The following is a 10,380-nucleotide window of genomic DNA, read 5'->3' as shown; positions in this document are numbered from 1 at the left end:
AATTTTTATTGTCTTAATTTGATCAATTTGTCCCTAAATTTTAAGTTCAATTTTAATTTAACCATTCCATCCAAATATTTATTTATTTTTTTCATGTACACCTTAGGAGACCGAGAAATATTTCAAGATCATTAATTTTAATCTTCAATTTGAAACTAAACTTAAACTGTATAGATCAAATTATTTAATTTAAAACAATAGAAACTAAAGGAAAATTTATAAGATTTAAAATTGTAATTTATCCTATTAAAAATATTATTTAGAAAACTATAAAAAAAAAAAATGTAATTCAACAGACTACATTCATTGTAGGTGTAGTTCACATTTTACTAAGTTTAAACCTATACTATATACTTGATTTTTAGAATAAAATTCGAAATAAAATTTTATGGTTCGTAACATTTTTATTCTAGAAAATGACAAATAATCTCTTTTGAGCACATGACAACTAGAAAAGCCATACACTTTGTGTTTGGTAAAATAAGAAAAGTATACTTATGCACTCCAAAGCACCTATTGCTCTCACTTTTGTTATCACCATCACCATCACAACTTGATTGGCATGGAACCATATTTGTTTTTTCTTCTTGTTTTCTTCAAATCATAATAATTTGATAATCAATATATTGTCTGAATTACAAAAGTGAAAGCAGAAAATCCCATTACAGATCCCATTACAGACAAGTAGTGAGTTGGATGTATGCTTTTGAAATTTATGATAAACTTGGAGTATCATGAGGTATTGTTCGTGTAATATTTTTAATCAATAATGCAACAAAAATTTTTATATACGAGTAAAATAAATTGATCCACTTTTATTAAGTAATTAAGAGACAAATAGATGACTTGGAGCATACAGTTTGGAGACATGGAAGTCCTACTCTAAATCATGAGTGTGTTCATATTGTGAGCCTCAATGATTATCATTATGTGGTTAACTTAAACTTTAAGAAATATAATTTTTTATTTTTTATTTATTTAAGATTTGAATATAAAAGTTGATTTGTCAAAATGGGATATGTGTGGTTGAGTCGGTTAAACTAAAGAAGCTGCAGTTGATGGTGATACAATGGACTAAACGAGAGAATCTTCTCAGGATTGTCTTAGGGTAAGGAATCTAAAACTTGTGTAACTTTCAAACATCACACACAAAAGTTCCCCAAGAAATAAAACACAATGCATATCGAAATTTACGCTGGCTTTCTGCATATATACAATTACCAAGTTCCTAATTAAATCTACATGATGATTTTGTTCGGTTTAATTTTTTATAAATTATTTTTAGCCAAGTTTTTATTTGTTTTTGGTCGATATTTTTTTTTATAATATTTTATAATTTTTGTTTTTATTTTTTTATGAACATAATCTACACGCATCTAAAAAGAAAATTAATTAAAATATTAAAAAAATCATTAAAAAAGTATGGACTTTGTTTTTAAGGAATTTTTTTATATTTTAAAAATTATATTTTTATAAAATAAAAAAAAAAGCATTAATTAAAAATTGCTTGCTGGAATGTTGGTATCAAATTTGTAGCTTGTTGAATTTGTATTTGGACGGATACTCCAACTGACACCAAAGAAAAGCAAAATTATTGTAAATTCAAAAATTAGGGAGATTGATCTTATTTTATTATATTAAGAGAAATTAGTGATAAATCCAATCCAAGAAGTGTATAAGGTATTAAGTTTAATGTATTTTTTTTTTTTTTTGGGGTGAGAGGTCCACCATTTGTGAAATTATTTGGTAAGAAGCCCTTCTGTTTGATTTAAAAGACATTTTATTTTCAATTTTACCTCTTAATTTATCTCTTGACTTTTTTTTTTTATTTATTTATTATCTATTGACTATTTGTTTAAATTTGTTTCCTATCTATTCAATTTTTTTCCCTATTTGTTCAAAAAAAATCTATCTATTTAAATTTTTTCCCTATCTACTCAAAAATTTTCCTATCTGTTCAATTTTTTGTACCCTATCTGTTTATATTTTTAATCTTTTCAATTCAAATTCCCCTTAACCATTTAAATATTTGTCCAAATAAAATTCTATCTGTCCTAATTTATTATCTGTTCAAATTTTGTAACTATTAATTTAATTTTTTTTCCGTTATCTGTTCAAATATCTGATGTAATCATCTTCATCATCAAAAAGAACAACAACAACATTTTCTTTCTCACACCTCATCTCTTTCTTTCTCACTCTATCTATAGGAATGAAAAGATATATATATATATATATATATATATATATAAAGAGAGAATGAGCACTATCTATTTCTCATTCTCATCATTATCATCAACAACAACAATAATAAACAAATAAAAAAAAGAAGAAGTAGAGATTTGTTTAACAGTTCGGTGAAAGCACAACAATAGTAATCATCAACAACAACAACACCAAAAAAAAAAAAAAAAAAAGAAAGAAAAAATAGAGATTTGTTGAAAAAAAATCTGTTTATGTCCAAAAAAAAATAATCTATTGTAATCATCATCATCAACAAAACAAGAATAAATGCAGCTTTATCCATCTCCATTTTGAGATCTCTAAATCATAATAAACACCAAATCAAACACAAAATAAAACATAAAAATCAATAATAACTATTCACACTTGTATGTATTAATTAACAACCATGTTACATTGTTTGCACTACAAAATAAAAAATAAAATTCAATGCAACAATTAGAAAACCCTAAAGCCCAAAGTGTAAGGAAAATTCAATCACAACAACAATTATCCCTAGCTATAAATGAAACAGATACATATTGTAACGCCCTGAAATAAAAGTCACAAGTCGGCCCCTAACAACATATGCATAATGACATAACAAAGCAGTAATCTTTTATTAATCAAAGTTAATTTACAAAAGGGACACATGCGATATACATTCATAAGCTCTACCCTGAATTTATAGCATATGATACCAACTTAATAATCAACGAAATAAATACCCTACAGGCTTACATATTTCCAAGGCTATGCTTGGTTACAACAAAAGAGAGAGTCTTAAGCTCCATACATATAAAGTCTTAGGCTTATACAAATATTAAATACAAAATAACAAAACAGAGCCTTTAGCTCCCAGATACTCCCAAGCTAAGTCCTTGGAGGAGGCATGTCACTAGCACTTGAAAATAGTTTTCCAATTAGGGTGAGCCAAAGCCCAGTAGAAATAATTTAACACAATATATGAATATTAACAAAGATATACGTATGATGTACATGTTCAATTCCCAAATGACAAATCTTTTACAACTTTTCACAAAAACCAAGTTATGTCAAACTTACATCTCAAGCCATTAGTTATACCCACTTCATTTAGTCAACCAACAGAGGATACACCTCATAGGCCGCCAACCAACATAATTATCATACAAAATACATTCACTTGCCATTTTACGAAAATTTCGTCAGCGGGAATCGGCACCATGTATATGCACGATTTTCAGAACTTTCACCCTGGACACACAGGCTAACTTAGTTTAAATGGAGTCCATCCCCTTTCTTCTTGCAAACATAGAGTACATCTCATTTCTCCTCCCGTACATCATACATGTACAATGTATATAAATCATGATCATATTCAATGATAATGGCTAAGAGAATTGTTTCAATTTGTCTAATCCACATGCAATTTTTACAACAATCCTGGTTATCCTCTACCGATAGCCCAAAACAGATATTTCTAAACAAATATACAATCTTTATAACAGGCAAATTGTCCAAATTTCCATAGGGGCGAGATAATACATATCTAATTCCACCATTTATATAAACATCCATCCAATTTCATATTCCCAATATTAATTCCATTATTTATACAAAATAATTATTCAAGACATTTTAAGGAAAAACCCCATTTTTTCCAATCTCACTTCAAACACCAAAATCAACTATTTTAACACAACACAAGCTCATATCTACTCCCATAACCATTTCCAATATGTTAATTCGAAAACCCCTCCTTTGATTTTAACCCAAAATCCTAGGTTTGTTCAAAATCATAACAAATCTCAACATTTCTTACCCATCAACAAATAACCAAGTTAAAACTCATAGAATAGTGTAAAAAGTTCCTACCTTAAGCTTAGAAGACCAAGAGAGCAAGAGAGAAACTTCAAAAGTGTTGAAACCAAGCTTTATTCAAATTAAGACGAAGCTTTAGGAATGCTCTATCTTTTTCTCGAAGGCACTAGGGTGGAAAACCCAATGGATCAAGGTGAAATAGTAGAAAAAAGATGAGTTTTAGAAAGAGAAACTCAAGATCTAGGGTTTTTGGAGAGTTTTAGAAAGAGAAAGAGATGGAAAATAATGTAAAATGTGGTTGTTACGAACTGATATACGCGCAGTCTGCTCAAGCGCAAGAGTTGACGTTCGAGCATTAGACACAATAAGTTGTTCCGCTCGAATGCAAGAAGTGACGCTCGAGCTCAAAATACACATATCCAGCAGTTTTGCAGACAGAAAAACATCGTTCGAGCGCAAAAATGGCCGCTCGAGCGCACACCCGCTCGAGCGTAGAATACACTCTCTCAGTAGTTTTGCAATCCTGCAAAAAGACTGAGAGTTTACAAAGCCCGCTCAAATGCAAAAAGCGCCGCTCGAGCAGAGGAGCAAAAATCTGGGCAACAAAAATTTGGAAACTAAGCAACCATCTTGTCCTAAATGCAACCACAACAACCCAATAACCAATTAAAATGAGATGCAAGGGAAGTAATACATATACAACAACATGGAACCAAGAAACCCAAGTCCAAGATACAAAAAGGGTTGGGTTAGAATCGTTATACATATACACACATAAAAGGATATATATAAGTATATATGTGTCCCGACCCAAACTCACCCCTAAAGGTTTAGTGTCGTTACCGGCCAATAATCATTGGATTACCAAAGGCCTCTGAATAGAATTACAAAATATAAGGGGCTACAAAAGCAAATATATAAAACTTATATAGTTCATCAACTTGTACAGACATACATGGGACAAATAATTTTAAACTTTATAAACACACACTTGTGACGTCATAAAAAGACATTAGTCATTCATCAATACCATAGACAGATGAAACAAAAGCGTAACTTAGCCCAATGTATTATACCAAAAGGAAAACAGGTCTTACAAGCTTGGGCCACAAAAAATTGACTTCTCAAAGAGAACCTCCCCGGGAGGCACAATGATTTGCTGACCCAACTCTCCAAGCAACAGCTTAGGCCTGGTCACGCACCTACTCACCTACATACATAATGTAAATAGTGAGTGGAAGCCCAGTGAATAATAACTGAGTAAAGGGTTAAATAAATGATGTCCCATAACTAATTCAGTAAACAGAAGTAGATACATATGCACGTTATTGTTCGAGTCATAAACAGAAATAAGAGTTCATGCTTAATCTTACGTAGTACATCTATTAGTGTTAACAGATCACATACAGAGCATTAAGGGTCATACTTGTAAATTCCATATAGGAACCTCCGGCAAAGTACGGATAACTTGTCAGTTCCATAGTGGAACCTCCGGATCGAGAACAGATAACTTGTCAGTTCCATAAAGAAACCTCCAACTGGATACGGATAACTTGTCAGTTCCATAAAGGAACCTCTAGACCGGGAATAGATAACTTACTTGAGCCATGGAATTATTGCCATGAATACTTGTCAGAAATTGGACAATCATTAATTGTACAGAATATATAACATGTTATAAAACATATCTTATTCTGTATACAAAAAATAAATAAAGTTAAACATAGCTTTACTAAGTTATTACTCACAGATGGCTTCGAAAGTAGGCAGACAGAGTAGGCAAATCAGATATCTTGTGGCACGTGACCTACACAGACAGAACGAATACGTACTAAATTACACACTCAGAATCATTAACTTAGTTCGTTCTTATCTTGGTGTATTTCTATTTCTTATCCTCATTATTATGTCTCAATCTTGGCTTAGGAGTGCCTAGGATGCAATGAGGATGCCAAAATGCTCTTGAAAATACTTAACAAAAATTGTTGAAAATAAGGGTCTCGCTCGAGCGCAACTTCTTTCGCTTGAGCGGACATGAAAAAATGTGAGAGGTCGTTCGAGCATAATTTCGGTCGCTCGAGCAGTTTGTAAACTCTGCAAAAGTACTGGTTGTTTGGTTTTTTCGCTCGACGCTCACTCGAGTGTGAGGCTCAGATCCTTACTCAAGCGCAACTCTTATTGCTCGAGCGGTCTGCAAAAATAGAAAACTTATGGGAACAAGCATTTTATGCTCGAGCCAACTTTTGGTCGCTCGAGCAAAAGTGCAAAAATAAAGGTGGTCGCTCGAGCTCGGGATCTGTCGCTCGAGTGGTGAGGCCGAATTCTGGAATTTCCAAATTCACCTCTAAGCTTCAAAACTCATCTTTAACCTTTCAAAACACATCCTTTGGGCCCAAAACTTGAGAAAACAAGTCTAAACTTGAAAATCATAGAGAATTGAAGATCATTTTATGAAATTAAGGCCCATAAACATGTTAATTATAAATGTGAAAACATAACATAGACTTGATATACATGAAATGATTTGAGCTCCAAGTCTCCAAATCATGAGCAAATGAGATGGTTAGACCAAAAACATGTTGAATTCCTTGAATAAAACCAAGATATGGACATGCATTTGAAAATTCTTCAAACTCCAACTCTAAATGCAAGAGAATTTGCATGCATGTATGGTAATCTTCCTAGTTTTCCTTTCTTATCTCAATTCTTGTTCTAAGTTCTCTTGAATTCATGTAATATATCTCAATTACACAAGTAAAGGCTTAAATCATTACCTCACTATTGATTTAAGCTCTAGCTTGCCATGTTTTTAAGCTTCCAACCCAATTCCCTGAATTCCCTAGCAAATCTCCTAGTTAAATTCAATTCCTCCTTTGTCTCTCTCTCTCTCTCTCTCTCTCTCTCTTTCTCACATGTGTAGGCTCAAAATAATGAAGAGAGAATTACTCAAAGTGGTGTAATAACCTTATATAGGCTTGATTAGGAAGTTTAATTAATTAGGCTTACCACTAATTAAATGAGCATTATTTAATTCTAATTAATTCATTCCGAATCGAATTTTAATTAAACTTACCATAAAATTCTAAAAATTTCACATAACACAAATACCAAATCAATTTCATATTCGAATGGCGATAAGGCCTTCAATTAGCAAACCGAAACAGAAATATAAACAGATATTTCTACAAGAGACAGATAGAAACACCAAGAATGCAATGCACATGAAATTAACTCAGGAATTCATCTTAATTACTTATTAGGCATACTTAATCATGGCTTAACAGTTAATCATGGGTCGGGGTTGTTGCAATATGCACATACAAAGAGAGAGAGAGAGAGAGAGAGAGAGAGAGAGAGAGAGAGGATCATGATGTATTTGCGAAGTACGAGGGCCATATTATTGGTGAGAGTGCCAACAATGATCATACAGTTGGACTGCTTGGGACTCGGCATGAAGATGACCCCAAACCAATCCAAATCGTATTGAGCAGTACTGATGTGCATCATTTTGACAGCACAACAAGCGAAACTGAAGGTCATGGACCAAATGGAGCCGTGGCGGGCCAGTTTATCATATCGTCGACTTTTGAGATCACAAACTCCGCCGCCTTCGACACCCCGTCAACGATGTCATCGACGGAGGGCGTGGGCTACGATGTTTATGGTAGAGCGATGACAGTGACTGAGGCGACAATGGTGTCATCACTATGTGTGAGGCAAATGTGAGAGAGAGAGAGGAAAGGAAGGGAGTGTGAGTGTTTAGGGTTTGGACGGTGTATATGGTTTATATAAGGAAGGGTATATTGGCCATTTTATATAAGCTTGTCCTTATAGACAAAGAAAATCAATGCTTGGATCTTTGGACCAAGAAAATCTGAAATTGGACTTCTTGCCCGAGCGTTCTTATATTAATTGATCTCACCATGAGCACAAAGGTGTTAATTAGAAATAAATTGTTGTGATCACAAAATAGAAAGCTCTACTAAATTTAATTTATTGATTAATTTATAACTTATTATAAAAGTTCTATATATGCAACTAATTCGGCTAATTGAGTTACTAAAATCTCTAGCACTTCACTAAAATTATGAAAAATTCTATGATACGATTAATATATATACAATTAATTGGGCTGATTGTAATTTTCAAGTTATTCTTCTTAGAAAATAGTTTTGATTACTTTCGATTTTGAGTTGCATATTCAAATTGATATTACTGTTCTATTGTGCATATTATTGTTGTCTTTAGGTTTGATATACCCTTTTTGCACTTTATTGATTGATACTCCTTCCTCAAGATACAATGACATTCAGGTTCACTCGCACATAAAAATATTGAACTATGCAATTATGAACCACAGAGAAAACTATTAAGAAGATGAATTATATACATCTACAAAATACAATGATGGAATATATGTAATGTTTTGGGTCTTAAACCCAACTTGAACCCTCAAATATGGTTGCACCGATACTATTTCGGAATCTAGATGTGACAAGTTTGCATTTGACTTTGTAATTGGGATCTCTTTCTAGATGTTTAAAACTTTGATTAATGAGTTAACATGATGTCTGGGCAAGATCGGACAAAAAATTTCAAATTTGAATATTTGTTTTGAGTAGTGTCCACTCTTTTGTTCTTTTCTCTCTCCATATTTTGAATCTACATGTGAGGTCACCGTTGGAAAGTTTACTTTTGGGACTTCAATTTAAATATAATAAAATGATCAAATTTCTACTCTGGAAGAGAGAGATACGCTTGTTTAAAGTTGACCCTGAAAAGTCATCTGAGTTAATCCACACGTATGGAATATTTGTTTTGCACGAGTGGATTATGTAAGAATAGCAGCATTTGCTACAAGGATCCACTCGTGTGGCCAAGAGGATCTTTCTATGCAGATATGCGCATCCAGATTTTGATTTTTGTATCATTTTGTCTCAAAATCTGATCCCATTTTCTTTATTCCCTCATTTCTTATGAAGTTAAACACTTTATTTGTTTTTCTTTTTCTTATCTAACTTCCCTTATTTCCCATTTTCTCTAAATTAGTAAAATCACTTTACCCAACATTCGCACCACCATTATCTACTCTTGATTAGCATTATTGTCTACAAACATTTGATGTGTCGTCAATGAGGATTGGAGAACATTATGTTGGTGTAGAGAGAGAAATATGGTGATGGGTATTTACACTACAAAAAAATTCGTTTTTTGCGACGGTAAATTGCCGTCGCAAATGCTCCGGAAGCCGTCGCTAATACTTTTTGCGACGGTAATGTGGCTTTTTGCGACGGTAAGAGGGGGTCGCGACAAAAGGGGTTGCAAAAGAGCTTTCGCGACGGTATATACCGTCGCCATTAGTTTCTGCGACGGTAAGTTGTGTTTTTTGCGACGGTACTTTTCCTGTCGCAAATAATGGGAAAAAAAATCAGTTTTAGCGACGGCACGTAATTCCCGTCGCTAAAAGTGAGTTTTTGAGACGGGAACATTACCGTCGTTAAAGGCTCTGGCATCTTATAAGTATTGGCGACGGCACGGTTACCGTCGCTAAAGGTGACTTGTACATTCCAATTAGACAGCTTTTGCGACTGTGTTGGTACCGTCGCAAAAGCCTATTAATGGTTTTTGCGACGGGTTCTTCTCCCGTCTCAAAAAAAAAAAAAAAAAAAAAACCTGCTGATAAATTATTAAAAAAATTAAAATAACCTGTATTAGATAAAAAATAAGTATAAAAAAATTCAAAAATTACAGAATAATATAAATACGTACATAAACAAAAATTGACAAATAATGAAAATTAATAATATTGTTCCATTCATAGCAATACATAAATAAAAATTCATAACAATAAAAATTATGTCACTACATAACGTCGCATAATACATACATAATGTTGCTCACAAATTTAAATAACATAAATCAAAAATCAAAATCAAAACCAAAAGTTTTCGTCTTCATTCGTTCGTGGGTTACAAAAACAAAAATTCGTCATAATCTTGATACGCCCGCATTCCAAAAAAAGCCAACTGCTACTCAGGAAATATCTGAAAAAAACAAGATAAAAATAATTAAAAACCATATAATGTGTTAATATTTTAATTATAGAAAAATATAAAAAAAAATTGACTACTATATAATTAGAAAGATAGTTTAGTAAATAATTTTGACTGGACCGAAATCCGGCTCTAACTCCCAAACCGGGAACCCGATTCGAGCCCCGTCTTCTCCCACAAGTCTCTCGTGCCTAGGCGGTCGTGTGTGCCAAGTTTCGTGCTAAACCGACGCCGTTTGGTCATTTTGGGGCGTTAACTCCTCAAATTCAAGTTTCTTAAAAAAGTAGTTTGCCTAAAGTGA

Source organism: Camellia sinensis, chromosome 7 (assembly GCF_055761805.1).
Source record: "Camellia sinensis isolate YWXY chromosome 7, ASM5576180v1, whole genome shotgun sequence".
Lineage (NCBI taxonomy): Eukaryota > Viridiplantae > Streptophyta > Magnoliopsida > Ericales > Theaceae > Camellia > Camellia sinensis.
Note: the sequence above shows the minus strand (reverse complement) of the source record.